This window comes from Pipra filicauda, unplaced genomic scaffold (assembly GCF_003945595.2).
Source record: "Pipra filicauda isolate LSUMZ 115617 unplaced genomic scaffold, ASM394559v2 scaffold122_size2191957_pilon, whole genome shotgun sequence".
NCBI lineage: Eukaryota > Metazoa > Chordata > Aves > Passeriformes > Pipridae > Pipra > Pipra filicauda.
Window position 1 is genome coordinate 1,663,977 of NW_024103685.1, and position 18,020 is coordinate 1,681,996.

The 18,020-nt window shown below is 37.6% G+C and overlaps 1 protein-coding gene across 3 annotated transcripts in view; it reads right to left on the bottom strand.

The window, feature by feature from the left end:
• The window catches only part of CHRM3 (cholinergic receptor muscarinic 3), a 281,903-nt gene that overhangs the window by 106,158 nt on the left and 157,725 nt on the right, over positions 1-18,020 (bottom strand). Inside the window, exon 1 of one of the 3 annotated variants that reach the window (XM_039388810.1) lies at positions 3,645-3,688. The exons of the other annotated variants lie outside the window; for them this stretch is intronic. The gene's annotated coding sequence lies outside the window, so the exon portion shown is untranslated. Of the gene's footprint in view, positions 1-3,644; positions 3,689-18,020 lie in introns of those variants that run through there. 3 annotated transcript variants of the gene reach the window in all.

Sequence of the window (18,020 nt, forward strand, 5' to 3'; positions counted from 1 at the left end):
AAGAAGAAAGTACTTTATATATCCTTTATCACCTTTATTTCCAAAAGACTAGCAGGAAAGTTCCTTTCTTATGAAAGTCCAGGGGAGATTAAAAGCCATGGAAAAATACATCGTTAAACAAAGTCCACCTAGAACTGCAGCAGGAATAACATACAGCAAGATTTAGATGCAAATACAGTGGTCTAGAACCCCACATAAAGAGTTCAGACTCACTGGCATAAGGATGACATCCACAATGCTTTCTCCACGATTTTCAAAAACACTTTGGATATATTTACCAACAAACATTTATCTCAGGACAGGACAACCATAGACATTTACAGACTAGTATTAGACCAGAACTCTCAATGTTTTATACCTACGGGATAAAATGTAGGCTGGAGAATGAAGAATGAAAACAGGTACAGAAATGTACATAAGAAGGCTGATACTGACAAATTTTGAACAGCCCAGTTCTCCCATCACCAATATATAAGCTTAATACTCCTGGAGATTTGTCTGAGAAATCCCAGTCCCAGCTTTTAGCCCCTCAGGCAGGATTTCCACAACACGAAATTACGGATTAATATTGGTATACCTAAGGTACACCCTAACATTCCAATTCTCTTTTCAGTCCCTGGCAGCATTTTCAGCTCAACTGGTAGCTGAATCTTCAGCATTTAAAAACTAGAAAAGCATTTATATAGTTTTCAAGAAACATGCACACACACATTCCCTCCTTCCATCTTTTCATTGGCTGTGATCACACTGCTTTGAAATGAGAGAAAATCACAACTGTGCATACACAATTAACTATAATTAGCAAGCACCTACAAATCAATTATTACATTGTCACATAATTAGCTGGGATAGTAAGTTGTGAGTAGCTGAGAGAAATTTCAGAGAGGGATGAGAAAACAGTACTGAGCAAGCATGAACTCAAAGCCAAGTTAAGCACCACTGAAGAGGAACTGAGATGGGGTCTAGAAAGCTCTGACCTGTCTTCCAGTTCAAGTCATGAGGGTATTCAGTAATTTCTGTAAAACTACAGGTTTCACTCCGAGCAAAAGAACAAACAAATAGAGCTGCAGTACCTAGATGTTGTGTCACTGCACTGTGCTCGTCCACAGCACACGAGCTCAGGAGTTCGGGCAATTTTATTTTCTATGTATTTTAGAAAAGTTATATCATCAGAAAGATTGTTTTAGCCATATTATACCAGGCTACAGAGACAGGAACATGTTTTTCCTGGTCTTTCTGTTTCTTTCCCCTATTTCATCTCCCTTCTAAATCTTGGTTCAGATATAGAAATATCAAGAGGATTTGGTGGGCAGTTTCTTCTGTCGAAATGGATGGGGGATCCTTGCAAGAATTCCTGAGGCCATAATTTTGGCTGATAATATCATAATTCACAGGCAATATGATAAAAAGGCTCTGAGCTGTTTTTCACTGTGACCATGCTTTTTTAATATTAGAAAATACACAACATAAATCATTCCAGCGAGGGACAAAAAAAAAATTGATTAGAATTTGCATTTCCTGACCAGCTTATTGCATGAGCATCTGCACCATATGCTACCCAAGGTGGAGAGTAGGTGATGGTTTTGGAACAGGGAAGTTGAATTCAAGTACTATTCAGGTGATTGGGTCCTGACAGGAAGCCTTTTGCTCAATTTCTGGAGGAAAAAAAGTCATAGAAAGTCATCCCTTGGTGGAAAAGACAGTAAAGGAATTGCACTTATATTTTGATTTGAAATAGTTTATACTAGTAATGCAATTTCATCTGCAAACATCTAATGAAGAAAAAAACCAACCAAACCATCAAATGCATTTCTTTTCTTTTTGCCTTCCTCAAATGAAATACCTTGCAGAAGGATCTTCATTATCTTCTTTCCAATACTTACACTCATGTAATTGGGAGTTCTAAAAATTCTAATGTGTGGGGTTCTTTATATGAAAAAATCATTTATTATTTGAATATACAGTGCATATTCCCTTAAGTATTAGTGCTTCTGACTTGATATGATTTTGGCTTTCTCTCTGAGGTTTTCTCATCTAATAAAATCATATCAGCACAAATGGCACAATGCAATGTACTTTATAATGCTCCTAATGTAAAAGCTTGTCTTAGTCTGCTTTCACCAGAGATTTTTGCCTTTGTTTTAACAAAGGCAAATGAAAGAAAAATTTGAAGTATTTGAAAATCTTTATGGAAGAGCTTAATATGGCATATCTTCATAACAGGAAAAAGTGAAAATAGGTTTAAAAAAAATGAGTATCTAAGAATGCTTTGCCTAAAAACAAGCTGTAAAACAGACCCAAAGCTTGTCAGCCACTGTTATCAAGACCATTGGGGAGTGAAGACAGCCACTGGGACAGTTGGGGTAGTGAGCTGGCAGTTTCAGCACCACTTAAGACTTTCTCCTTGCTGAACTGTACAGGAAAATTGGCTTTCAGGTAGAAGAAAACATTTTATTCTCCATCTTACTCTTTCAGAAGGCTACTCAGAAAAGAACAAGAGCTAAACGCTATAATCACCTCAGACTGAGATACAAGAATTCCTGTGAATACTCCCAAAATATTCACAATATGATTTCCATTTTCCAAACTACAGAGCTGATGAAAAACTAGGATCTATAAAATGAAGTGTTCTCAGTATGGTTGTAGAAACTAGTGCCCTTTTTCCTGACGGAGGGCATCACCAGAACAGTAATCATTTATGCAAACTATATGCTAAGTTTTGAAACCCATTCTTGACATAAATCTCTGGCAAGGCGTGTGAGAAGATCTCTAATACAAAAGTCAGTTGATTAACTGACTACCTTAGTCTTTAATCAGAAAAGATTGCCATGTGAGTTTCGTGGCTGATGCAATGTCTATTTAAGAGTACATGTTTATGCTGGAGCAGTTTTCTACAAGCTGATTTTAAAATGATGCTTTCTACAGAGGACATTATTTTTTTGACAGGATGAGAATGATTCATAATCACATTGTTGCCTTGATCAGAATTTGTTGTTTTTCTTGGTGTATCTCACACCAAACTGATGGGTCAGCCAGCCAGAGTGTCTGTCATGCTGGCCAAAAAAATACCCCCCTGTTGTATTGATAACACAAACTGTTTATCAAATGAACACATGACCAACAAAAAAATAAAGCAGGTGCAGAAAAGATTTTTTTGCTAAAACAAGCAGCTGAAATCCCTTTCAGGCTTATCAGCTTGAACTGAGGATTATGTACTCCTCATGCAGCACTAAATATGATAAAGGAAAACATACTGCCTGTTTCAGCACTCACACTAAGAGAAAATGCTGCTCTTTGAGCTGAAATAAAAGTACTAAGAACATATTGAACACTGCTGCTGCTAGGTATTTTGTAGAGACAAAGCCCCTTGACACAAGGAATTAATCGTTTTGCCCCATTACATTATTACATTCCCAGTAGCGTAACAGATTTCAAGAAGAACCTGTCATAAATTCCTTCTGGATTGAAGAACCATACAATGACAATAGCATGTTATCTACACAAAACTAATGTGATGTTACCACAGGCCCACAAAGCTGCTCCTTCAAAGTCTTCACAAACCCAAATGAAAACAGAGCTTATCCCCTCATTCCACATAACAGTTATTACATTTTTAATACACAGAAAGCATTTCCCTCCCTTACCTTTAACAGGCATGTGCTGAAAGGATGCTCCAAGATATTTTTCAGTATGCTGGTGATAGAGGAATCCCTGACTTACAGAGGACAGCTGCCATGGCATAATACTAAAAAATGTCAAATGAAGAATTCAGAACTACCCAGCGGCTTGACAAAAATCAGCTTACTTCAGATCTGATCTAGAGACTGTGTACTGATAGGTATCTGTTAGAGGAATGGCAAATATGAGAGGACCAAAAGTACAACTGACGAATGAACCATGAACTTAGACTGCTATAACTGTTAAATTTACTAGGATAGGAAATGCAGTGTTACTGTTTCTGAGCCATGCAAATAGGTACTGTGAAATTCATCATATCCAGAGTTCTCCTTTGAACAATTCTGTATAATGTTTATGCAAAAATAATTAAAATAATTTTGAAAGGGTTGGCATAACTTCCAAAACTTTCTCTCAGGAGAGGAATCTCCCAAATGGAACCAAAAGGTTCTCAATATGAAAAGAATATTCTATTTACTCTGTTTGCTGTTTTACTGCCTCTTAAATTTACCAAAATAATTAAAACACCATCCATGAAAGAAGGATGCTAAGAAACACTTCCATAATTTAGTCTGTGTATCAGCAAAAAACACAGCATCTCTAATGAACAAATACTGAGATTTTTCAGAAGAGTGAGATAATGACATCTCATAGTAAATTCTATCCGTGCCCACTTGTGTCTCCAGGAAAGTCACAAAAACCTCTGGACAAAGGGCAGATGGATCCAAAAAAACCCCAAAAAGGTTTTTGCATGTACAGAAGTACGTATGTTATCAACCAAAGCAGCCTGCACTGTTTTCTGTACCTTTCTGCAAAGCCATGAGGTTTATGCTCCTGCACATAGTCATGCCTGCTTTGACCTTTTGGACAGTTTCCCTTTTTGAGCTACAGCATTTTGCATCTGCTATTTCATTTGAAAAAGGTTTGCACTTTAGGATCCATTAATACTGCATTAGTAAAAAAATATAGCTAATATTCCTTTCATATCCTGTTGTTGCAATCAGCAACAGTGAGACAATGGTTACTTTTCATATTGTATTAATTGCATTATCTATAAGTCAGGAGAAAGTAGCCACAGGGAAAAAGAAGTTATGATGAGTACTATTTCACAAAATTGAAACAAAGATTTTGGACATACAAGCATAGGATTTTAGTGCCAACACTTATGGATGTATTACATGAACAAAAATAAGGTAAACACTTTGCCATTATCTCATGAGAAATAAAGTTTAGCAAAAAAATAACATACATTGCAATACAGTAAAATCATTTTTCATGTTTGCATAAATTGAGAGGAGGTGAATTCTTATAAGTGCCAAGGTGCAGCAGTAAAATAAAGATTATCCTGGCATTGATGTATTGGCACAAGTGATTCTATGTCTGCTCTTTATTACCACTTGTGGCACTGCTACGATCAGTGGTTAGGGATACGTAGATGCATTTACCTTTATTTAAGAAGTAATTCTTCTTCTAAGTAAAAAGAATAAATTTAGAACACAACAAATACCATGGTAAAGTGTTTCATTTAGTAGGTTCTTTCTGGAACAGCTGGAAGGTCATGAAAGACTGAACTTCCTTCTGTCAATCTGAATACAACTACAAAATCAACCAGCATAAATAACTATCTCAATTTTCAATCACATGCAAACGCGGGTACTATTGCATACAACAGTGAGTTTGTGGTAAAAAGTTGATCTGCATCGCTTCTTTGGCAGAGACACAAAATGAAGGAATATTCTCCCATGGCCGCTGCTAAGACATGTAGCCAATATTCAGTCTCTGGTGTGGAATCTATTTTCTGCTAGTGACCTTATAGCACACAGTAATTCTGCAGATACTTATCAACCAATACAAAATTGGTGATGAAATCTGTTTTGGCAATAAGTCTTCTCTTAAATAGAAAATGAAGACAATTTAAATTTTCCCACAGATTTTGTACATACAAATCAGGCTCCAAATCAAACCCAAGAGACTGAGGAAGTATACACATTCCCAGAAACATATAAATATTCTCAGTCTAGTGATGCAGTCATGTGCAATTTAGGTACCACCATTTTACTCCATATTCATGTGTAAACTGATGTTTGTCTCTGGAATCTGTGCAATGCATAAAAGCAATGACTCTCAGTGAAAGCCCAGATCTGTGCTCAGCCCAGAGCTTCATTTGTTCATTCAACCCCGGTACTTCAGATTTATCAGGAACAAGGGATGCTTGATTCTTTCTGGAGCGTGAAAAGAAATGGTGTCACACCAGTTTATTGCTGTGATGTGTGATATGTCCCGTGCAAGGGAAATCTACCTCTACCTTTAGAAGAAAAACAGGGGACAAATGATGTCACATTGCTTTGAATCTTGGTAACAGGAAAGCAGAAGTGGAACTTCTCTTTGGTGGCATATTGGTTGGTCTGTCACCTTTGTGCAACTTCAGAATATAAATTTCTAGTGTGGCTGCACAGCAGCTACAATTCATTTAAATCAAGGATACGATGGGCTTGCTGTTCCTCTAGTCACTAACCATGTGTTCTAGCTCTGTCACTGTACTCCCACTGACACCTGTGAACCAGAGGAGTGAACTGGAAACTAATCACTGTTTGTAGGATTGCACTATCCTTACTTGAATGTAAAATGATTCCCAGGCTACTTTTGGATGTTGGCATTAAACATAATTTAAGCCTTACAGAGTTGATCATTTAGTTGTAACTCAGCGAAAAAGGGCCATGGACTCACACAGAAGAACTCAACGCACAGGGACTGTAAAAGCAGTGCCCTCTTGAAGATGAAACGGGGTCTCTGACCATGTAATGTTACATGTTCCTAAAGTTGAAAGAGTAGGAAAAAGAAACCAGGGGAAAAACACTCCAACTTCCCAACTTGACACCTCAGCCATCGGTTTGTCATGGATGGTTTTAGGGCAGTTTAAGAAGTAGACCTTGCTCATTATGCACATTTTACATCCTGTAGTCCATAAAATACTCTGTCAGTCACGAAAACACCAGAAGTCACTTAAAAAAATCACAACATAAGAATACATTAAAAATGTAAATTTAGATAAAATATCTTGGAAAAGAAAGTTTCAGATTCTATAATCCAATTTAGGGAACACAAGAAAGTGGAAGAGTAAATACCACAGGCATAGCTATGCTCAGATTCACTCCTCCTGCAGAAAGTATCAAGAAGGTTCTTCAAGAAACACATAAGTGGGAGAGGAGAGGGACTGCACTTTCAGGATGGGATAGAGCAGACGCAGTCCCAATTATGGAGCAGTTTAATTGAAGCACAGGTTGCTGCAGCCCCTCATTCCTCAGGCCTGAAGTGATTAGTTTTCAGCCTGGCAGGCCCCTTGCAGCCTCCTGTGGTCTCGCACACGGTGGGGCCAATGGAAGAGCAGGGACCACAGCACAGGGCTGAACTGGGGCAGGACAGAAGTCCTGCTAAGCCTGCTCTTTCCAGGAGAGCTGCCAGGGCAGAGCAGCTCTGAGGTGGAGATGCCCTCACCACATTCACAAGCAATCTATGGCAATTATGAAGGAGTCTTTGATTTTCTACAGACAACACAATTTTTGGTGAAACATGGAGAGTGGTCTCAATCTAACCTGAGACATGGGAAGCACATTATTCCTCAAGGAGAAGGCAACTCCCATAAATAGTGTGAAAACAAAATCCTTGTAATTGGGAGCAAACCTAGGATGCTCAGAAAAAGATCACTTTCAACCAAGCCGTGGGTGTAAACAACGATAAGGTCAAGTCCCAGCATGTAAAGAAATCTCCCTCAGGTGTGAGCAAAAGCCCTTCTGTGACAAGCAGGTGGAGGAAGACACCATTCATTTCTGCAATGCTCCCTGGGGATATGACAGGCAAAAGTATCATCGATCTTGAAAGTCTGCAGAAACAAGAGAGTTTTTGGGGTGAAGTCAAATAAGTGAAATATTGACCATTCCCTAAACAAAACTTCCATCCTATTTACTGAGGTTTCAAGTGAGATGTAGACATAACTTATTGAAAGAATTCAACCTTATTTTTGTGGAGCCTTAGACACAGGGATTTTAGTCTACATCCGTCAGCCTTGTCACTCTCTTCTCTCATTTGTTATGTTGCTGTTATTCCCACTCTTCTTCCTTCCCTCTATCAACAACGCTTTACAGGGATAGTCAGGTCATTTGAATAGACCTTAATTTTTACTGAGATCTGACAAAGCATAAAACCCCTTCAAATGTATGAAAACAAGTAGGAAACACACTGATATTTGAAAATGAAAAGCTTTTAAAAAGAAAAAAAACAGTGCTCAAGGAAAAATAAAAACTTTAAATTATTCTTCTGGAGACCTGAGAGGATAAAATCCTTTAAACCCATTAATTTTGGCATTGGTTTGCCGTTATTAAAACCACGCTTGACTGAAGGTTTTCTTCATAACACTGAGTTATAGAGACACTAAACAGAATTCAATAACTTTGCCTGATTATGTGCTACTTAGTTCAAAATGATGCCCTAAAAGGGAATTGAAGAGCCAAACCCACAAATCCCCTCAAAAAACACACAAAACCACCTCCTAAAATAACCAACCCCCCCAAACATATAGGGAGTTACACACAGCCCTTTCTTTGGCTTTCTCTGACACTTTCTCTGGGGTCACCAAACCAGAGGTAAAATAAAACAGAGCTGATACAAACTGCAGATCTTTGCATTTACATGAAAATATTCAAGTTATTCAGGAGGGAGGGTACCCTTTGCTCTCTGAAGGCCAGGATGCCTCAGCTCTGCAGGTAGCACTGAGCTTTGTTGCTTTAGGCAAAGGAGGGCCCTGGTGGCAGAACTGCTGGGGAAAGCCCAATCATGGTGCTTCACTCCCAGATAGCTGGGACACCCTCTGGGAGCAGGAAGCATGAATTCTCTTCAAGCAAAACGTTTTCTTCAAACCTATATTGAAAAAATACTTTTCCAAGTACAGTGTGTGCCAAATGCTGCTGACTGACTATACGAAAAAAATTCATGAGTGCAAGATGAAGTTTCCTTTTATTCTGCATGAAAGGTGTGCTACAGACCCCATCTCTCTCCTCAGCACTTCCTGGTGGTTCTTTTAGGGAGATTCTCACACACTGTGATGGCTTTGTAGGTGCCTTTTCCTATATACTCTATAAGATGCTAGGCTTACAGTTTAACCTCTCATAATTAAGTATAGCACTGAAAAAATGCAGTTTTGCAATAATCACTGTTCTGTAGTGAAGAGCTGGGAAAGTCTTGCCATGTCTAGGGCTTATGGTCTTGCCAAAAGATTAAGAAAAGAGCCTGAATTAGAAATCAAAAGTAACTATTTCATATAATTTTGAGACAAGAAATATATTTATATACGTGTATTAGATATATTGCATTTGGTGGAATAATACAAACAATGCAACATTATTTGATTCTTATGGCACGTAAAACCACTCAATTATTATAAAATAGTTGGTCTGACATTAATTTGGTCCTGATAATTACATAGTTTCCACCGTAGTGATTGATCAAAAGACAGAATTAACTATAAATACTCCATAAATAAGTTACCTTCAAAAACATGTACCTGAAAATACACATATGGACACAAATCAGTTCAGCTGTAATTGAAAGGACATCAATAAAATTTTGTCTTTTCTCAATTCTCTATACATTTTTTGAAGATTAATTGTAGCATCTGGAACACATTAAATATAATTTGACAAATCTCGAGACTAGAGAATTAAAAAAATTCTTATTATAGACAATATATAACTTCATGAGTTAAGTTTTGGCTTTTCCTTTGTCCATGTAAAGTAATACATGTTCAGTTTCAGTGAAATAAGCTTTCATTATAAACGTAAGCATTACTGAGAAATCTACCATAGTTTAGTATCTTTATTGTATGTATTCCCTAACTTAATCATGTCCTGAACTTTCTAGGCAGAGGGAAAGATGAATTTACCACACTAGATAAGATGAATGAATATAAAATATAGAAAATTTTTGATTATTGATTGTAATATTAATTCATTGCCCTTTGCGTTTCCTTTTATGTCCCCCCCCAAAAAATAAAGTTGGTAATAATATAAAATTAATAACCACAAACAAAAGCAAGGGTAGTAAGAGCTCATACCAATTGTAAGCCCTGCACTGAGTTAGAAAAAAGTGGTTCTTATTAGAACCAAGGAAGACCTACTGTAACACGCAAAATCTGGGAAAATCTAATTTTACCTTGTATCTTGAAACACTTTCTGATGGTGAGTTCTGCAGGCACATCACACAGTTTTGCAAAGTCTACTTTCCTTTTTATATTTCTTTGTTTTTAATCCAGAGTAGATTATTCTGAAATATATCCAAGGATCAGAAACGTGCCAGATTCTTGCACAAGAGTGGATACAGCAAAATCATGATGTACCAGCCCAGTTCTGCAGGAGTATGATTTGAATATTGTGCTCATGCCCAGTGCCCTGCTGACACCTGCTACTAACACTTGAGTCCTCTCAGTGGTGTTTCTCATTCCAGAGTTGTTGTTTGCTTCCTCCTAATTCCTGCTGCTCTCTAGTTAAAAATAAAAGAATGCAATAACTTAGATGTGTTTATATAATATCAGTCCTAACAAACAAAATCAAACAACTAAAAAAAAAAAAACCACCTGCCCCAAAGGCAATATTTAGGCCAAACTTATCCTTCATCAAAGTTCACCAAAACAATTGTTTAATTTTTGTTTTCTTAAGTTTAAAAATGTTGTAATGTTATATAAATACATCTGGGTTATTGAATTTTTAATCTGCAATTCGAGATGGGAGAGCAGGAAAGATCACTAGACAGAAGATTGTTTTACATATCAGTTTTCTTTTAAGACCAGTTTTCCCTTATTTGCACCCAGGGAAAAATATACAAATGTTTTATTCCCATTTAATGAGAGTAAAAGGGGTAAATATGTTCCTCCGAAAATGAACTTGTAAAGCAAGAGGTTGTTTGGTATCAACAGCTGTTGTATCAACTGAGGCAGAAGACAGGCTGTCTTGATACACACGCAAAATGTGAATGTAGAGTTAAGTGTCTTTGAGAATGCTTAAAAGGACCCCAAAACCTCAAAGAATAAACACAAAAGACCAAATAAATCAAATATAGATGCTCTTCTAAATTGAATAGGCCATGTAGGAATTCCACCTTACGCTGAAAGCTTTACTACATATGTTATTACTAAATTTTGCTTATATCATATCATAGGATTACGAGAGGAACTCACAGAGAATTTGCCCATATGACTGTTGTAAAGCACTACATTTATCACAAAGGCAGAGCTTCTTCCAAAGGGCACTAAGCATGGGTAGTGATGATGGAAGGCTGCCACTCGTGCACACTAACTAGGTACAAAACTGTACTTATCAGCCAGATGGAAAAGCAACCAGCATATGCATACAGACCAAAAAGCAGGAAAACAAATGTCTCTTGAAGTCCATAAGATCACAGGGCAATTTCCTGCTGCAACACAATTCTGAATTGTGTCAGTGGGTGCAGTGTTTCTGTCATTGCTGCTTAGCTGATTGGCTGGAAAAGTCTAGCCTCTGAAGCTTGAAAACTCCAGAAGAGCCATCTTCTATTCAGCCTGGAATTTCTGCTGGAACAATTCAGACTGGCTTTCTGTACAGAGATGACAACATGGTTCACCTTTTGTAGTTTGAGGTTGAAGACTAATTAAAAACGTATTCTGGTGGTGCTCAGAACATAGATGTATAACATGAAAGATAAACATCAGGTTTGGCTATACATGCCCTGATCTTGGCGATTCAGTGCCAAAGAAAGCCCAAGAGAAGCCTGTAAATATTTTCATGGATTGAGGTACTGCAGAGTAATTGGCATAATTTAAAATCCAAAGTGGCCAATATCAGTATTATTTGCAGAGTACACTCCTTTAAATTAAAAGGAATCCAGTGTATTACCACACTAAAGACTCTTAAGGGATGTTTATTCATCTTGCACCTACCTTTAAGCATAGCTATAAAGTTTAAGATTAAGGAAGATATGCAAAAGCATTTTATTATCATTTTCAATTCTAATGTCTAAGCAGAACAACAGCTGCTTGATTCCATTTGGTCCCAAAATCTATTGGCGAGGTGGTGAATGCTCATGCCCCATAAAATCAATGCAAAGACCATTGTTGATGGTCCATTTCATGTTCCCTGTTCAAATAAAACTCTAGAAGCTTTAACAGTCACACAGGCATAGAGACTGTAGTAGGATGATACTAAGGGTATTGACATCTGCAGCAACATGAAGCGCAAGGTCAGTTAACACTCTGACTGTACAATATGTCTGAGAAGTTTGGTAGATACGGATGTAGGCTGCTAACTTGAACTGAACTCTCTAATTATCCCAGATCCAGCAATCCCAAGCTAGCTGTGGGATGTTTATATGAGGCACGTTATCTCGAGTGATTACACTGTAGCCATAGTCATCAGTTTATCACAGTCTAGTAGACAAAAACTCCATGGTCTATTTTGAAAACAGACCAATATACATTTCATAGGACTTTTCATGATGCCACAATGTTCTTTTCACCTTGCTAATGGAAAGCTAAGAAGGAAAAACTACTAATTAAAAACCCTGAATTTATCTTTGAGCTGAAATAAGAGAAATTATCTCTAAAGTGCTAGTGTTGCATGGCAGTTTAATTTTATGTGAGCCTAACTTGAAGATTTTTTTTTTTTAAATACCTTTTGCAGTTAATGTGTTGGCTTATAATGTGGTTAATGTGGTGAACTTGGCAGTATTAGGTTACTGGTTGGACTTGATGATCTTAAAGGCCTTTTCCAACCTAAAAAATTCTATGATCCTATATAATTTTTTTTATCAATGCTCTAGTTCTCCTTACCTTAAATATCAATGGTGTCAACCAAGAAGTTTGGCAAAATGGAACCAATTAATCTCTAAACAAAGATGACATCTAAGGATTTCCTTACCTATGCAGGAACAAAGATGACTGTAATGAAAAAAGAGTAATAGTTACTATTTACTGAGAGGATGGCATCTCTGGGGTTGCCACTTGCTCCCAGTGCTGCCACCAAGGCTCTTATGATTGCTGTCCTGGGTAACCTTTCATTCCTACTAGGAGCTTCATACAGAGCACCACAGGGAATTATTGATTGCATGGACTCTACTAGGAAACAAGGCTAAAAGCAACACTAAGCTGCTCCTGGTCCAAAGAAGCCCTTGGAAATGTAAGCTGGCTTTAGGTACTTTGTAGTTCTGCAGTACCAGTAGATGCTGTGCCTTACTCTTCTCCTTCCAGACCTTGCAATGCTGCAAGAGTTTATGTTCCTCTTAAGATGTATTTGCAGGTGGCAGAATTACTCTCCCAGGAACCCATGAAAGATCTGTCAAAAAATTATTCAGAGGCAGTCAGAACTGCAGTAAAATTATAACAGCAGCCTTTCATCAGTTTTGCCACCTTCTTTATAGAAAGAAATTCAGTTTACTCTTATGAAATTTTATAGATTATTCTAATTTTTACTTATTTTATTGTGGATTTTACGGAAAAAAAATAAACCCCACAAAATTTATAACCATTTTTTTCCTAAATAAATAATAATAGGTCAAGAGCAATACAACTTTGCTACAGGAAACTGAAGAGCCATCCTCATGACAGAACTATTTGTCAGGAACACAAAATATGCTGTGCTGTTTTAGCTTACTAGGCATGAAGTTGGATATCTTTTACTCTGTCAAAAGGTCAGGGACAGCAAGGAGAAGCCAAGCCAATCATGGTCATGCAGACCAAGAAGAAATGGTAATGTGCATTGCTAAGAGGAGACAAAAAATGGATGGGCAGTAATAACAGGAACCACATTTGAGAAGGAAACAAATTCTACCTGGGGATTACGGAGTCTGAAGTAAAGATTGTATCAAACCTAGAATTTATGATTGAGTTTTCTTAATCTCTGCAAAATCTGGAAGAGGTTATGCTGTTCGGAATATGAGATCATAGATGCTTTCAGCATCTGCTTATGATACACAGGAGGAAATCAAGACAGTTCCCCACTTCTGTACTCCTCCAAAGTCGGTCTGTCTTTGGATCAGTCCTTGGCTCAGCTACTTTGATTCCATCCTGGCATAATGTATTACTTCGGAAACAAATGTCATAGTCATGGATCAGAAGGTCTACAAACATCATTTAACTGTTATCTAAACCAGAGGAAAGTCATGCAGGAAATTAATCTGGAAAGAAAAGTATGTGTAAGGGGCTAATCTGAACACTGGTGTAACTAGTTTTTAAACCGGAGATATGCTCTTGAGAGAACTGTCCTCTTCTTCCTGGAATAGATCTGCATGCATAGAAAGATAGTGAATCTGATGACACCTTTCAAATAGCTTTATACGTATTAAAAAGAAAAAAAATATTACAGAAAAAGAGTCAGAAGCAAACTTCTTCACAGACCCAAGAATTAGAACATTAGGAAAACAATATTTAAAATAGTACAGATATGTCAAAAAAAACCCACAAAAAAACCAACAAAAAACAAAACCCAATCAAACAAAAAAAAAGAATTCCAGGTTTTTCTGAATCCCATCTACTATTTTTATTTATTTAATTTTTTTACCCTTCTCACACAGAGAATTCAAGTTAGGCACGGTTACTGTGTATAAGATTTAAAAAAACAGAGCAGGATCATAACTTGTGAATAAGACAGCAATGATTGTGTTAACTATATTTATCTGTGGCTGACAGAACAGGAAAGATGGAAAGTAGGGCTGAAAACATAGGCTGCAGCAGGATATCAAGATTCCTCACAGTATACAGAGACAGGGTCCCCTTTGAGAAGGTTTTAATTTGAGCACGTGATAATCCATTTAGCATGTCTATATTAAAATGATGAAAGAAAAAAATAGGATCAGCAAAAGAAAAGTTAAGAAATGATAAAATATGTTTTCAACTTTGAAATGCAGCCAGTGTTTTTCTCTAGTGTAACAGAAAGAGTTGTTCTTTAAATGGGCATAACGGTACGGTTTTAAAACTTTATCTCATGCCCATATCTGGAAACTTTTGGAGAAACTTAAGGGGTTGGTCTTACAACCTTGCACATTATGGGGGTTTGTCACTTTACATATGTGCAATATCTTTCATATGTGAGAGGAGTCTGAAAACAGCTCACACAGAAACAGAGCAATTAGGGGATACAGGTTCATATTAAGCCCTCACAAAGGGTCTATGAAATTACCTTAGGCTGGGGATAAAGCAGACTGGTGATTATAGTGATTCTTTCAAAAGATAAAATGGGATGCAGGTAAAATCATTATACAGATCTAAGAACACATTTTTGAACAGAATTAGGATAGTGTATGCAAATGAAGTAGTATGACTCAACATTCTCTGAAGTTTTCTAAGAATTCATAAAATTCATATAATAAAAAATACTATATCTTTCATAACAGATTCCTAGCATTTGAAGGCATGTAGCCTCTGCTAGCTCTGAAACACATTATATTAAGATTTCTTTGGTAGCAGTTGTGAAAAGCACAGGTATAATTGAAGACCTTTTAAGCAGGCAATGAATAAAAACTGATTGACAGTAAGTTCAAAGAACCTCAACTACAGGTGATAAAGAATGGAAGATGAAAGCGTAGAAGATGGAAGGATCTTATTTTGATTATTTGAATCCTCAGAGTTAGTAGACTAAGTGTTTTGGCCTGCAGACTGAATAAATATGTTGTGCAGCTTCACAAATTACTACAACTATACTATCATGTTGATGATGCTTTTATGAAGGCACTTTTTAGATACTATTTCATTTTCAAGGGTTGTGAAGTTAGAAATTAGAATTTTTCTCATTTAAAAGTTGATGACCTTGCTCCAACAGAAACAGCAAAAAATAGAACTGGTACACATGTATAATATCCTTTTTTAAATTCTTTGTTTTTACAAATATTATGTTTCCTCGCCACCTCATTAAAGGTTAAAATCTAGTGGAAGATGAGTTCCTAATGGCTGTGAGTGAGTGGCAACAACATTTCACAGAATCACAGAATATGCTGAGCTGGAAGGGACCCACAAGGATCATTAAGTCCAGCTCTTAGCCCTGCACAGGACCATCCCCAGGAGTCACACCACATGCCTGAGAGCATCATCCAAAAGCTTCTTGAACTCTGTCAGGCTTGGTGCTGTGACCACTTTCCAGGGGAGCCTGTTCCAGTGCCCAACCACCCTCTGGACGAAGAAGCTTTTTCTAATATCCAACTTAAACCTCCCCTGACACAACTTCAGGCCATTTCCTCAGGTCCTGTCACTGGATCACCACAGAGAAGAGATCAGAGTCTGCCCCTCTTTTTGCCCTCACAAGGAAGTTGACTGCAGTGAGGTCTCCCCTCAGTCTCCTCTCCCCCAGGCTGAACAGACCAAGTGACCTCAGCCGCTCCTCATACGGCTTCCCCTCAGGGCCCTTCACCACCTTTGTTGCCCTCCTTTGGACACTCTCTTAATATCTTTCTTACATTGTGATGCCCAAAACTGCATACAATATTCAAGGTGAGGCCACCCCAGTGCAGAGCAGAGTGGAACAATCGCACCCCCTTGACCAGCTGCTGATGCTTTGCCTGATGTAGACTTATAGTAAATCAGAGTTTTCCTAGACATATAAGAAATATTGAGTAGAGTGGAGGTTTCTGATGCCTGCTCATGTGTGAAAATCAAACAATTTATTCCTTGATTTTAAATCAAGGATTTAAACCATGCTTCTTCCTCCTGCATGCTTACGAGCAGCAAATGAGCTCAGACTGTTAATCTATTTGCTTACCATTTTCTTGAAGTCCTTCCACCACTTCCACTGTGACAAACTTGTCCCTGTTGGTAGTGACTAGGAGGGGACAGACTGGGTGGCAGAAGCTTTGTTTTTGAAGGAAAGTAATTTACTGGAGAAACGTAATGTAAAACAAAAATAGGACTTCAGTGTTACACGGCATGCAATAGTGAATAGAATACTGCATTATATTTTCATCTGCACAACAAAAATGCCACAAACACTAATGGCAGTATTGCTTAATGGGCAGATCCCTAAACATGATTACATTTTCGCAGTGCATTGTTCAGGCTGATCCCTCTGGGAGTAATATTTCAAGTTGTCCTTTAGGAACTTGGCCTTTTTACAAGCATATAACTTTACTGTTTCGGCATAATAGAAATTTCTATGGAGATACTGATTACACAGGAAGTAGAGAAACTTTTCCTAAAAATTAGCCAGAACGGGAGGAATGAATTCCCACAGAAACAAAGAACAAGCACAATCTTGCCTCGACACTTTTTATCCTTCCTTAGCAGTGTGAATGTTTCAGCTAACACCTTCTGCAATGGAACACAACGCATATGTGATATCTAATCAATTTACATCCAAACAATAATACAGTATTGCTATGGGAAGGATAGCATTAAAAATTATGGAGAACAGCATCTAGAAAGCAATCAATATGTCCAGTATAAAAAAAAAAGTGATTTGTTTTTTGAAACTGCATTGCTTACTAGACAGGAGTGTGAATTATGATCCAAATTTAGAAAAATCTCTAAACAACCCCTAACTAAGAGGTTCAGGTTATGTGCTACTGTTTTCCTGTTTTGGACTTTGTAATAGGAAATTTTTTTTTTTTTTTTTAAATAAAAAAAAAATCATACATTTAGAACAACCAATCCTGACTGCTCAGGGAAGGACCCTGAGCACAGTATTGTTACTACAGATTTTTTCTAGTGGCCTTTGAAGAACATTACACAGAATTCACTTTTCAACTATTAAAATGGAATAATGGAATCATAGTGACATTAGACAGCTGTACTTCTGTGCAATTTTTGTGCTACAGCAACCTTATCCCTTGTACGACCTGTCAGCTTGCTCTAACGCAGTCTGCTCTAAGTCATGCTTTGAACAGATCATGCATCCATCCTGTTGGTTTTGTAGAATTTTTTCCTTGCAATTATCTATGGTAATTAGTTAACCTCCTCTAAAATCATAATGAAGCTTAGACCGTATCCACTCTAGCCCACTTGTTATAGCCCTCTGTGGAGGGCTAAGCATAGTAACAGATACCTTGATACAGGCATCTACACCTGTGAATAAGAGTGCTGTGCTTGCCCCCAGACAACTGTGCTGTCAAGTCCTTGCCTACCGAGATCCCATCTGAGCTGGCAATCTCCCGCAGTTTATCCATGCTTCCTATCTAGTCATTACCAGAAGTTGCAGATACAAGTATCCTGTGCTATTCTTAGATTAACGGTATCCTATAAATGTTCTGTTTCCTTGGTTTATTACATTTGTGAGACAAACGTATAGGCTCATTTGGTCACTGTCAGGCAGAGGGAGATATTTTTTCAAGAGATGTGTTTGCAC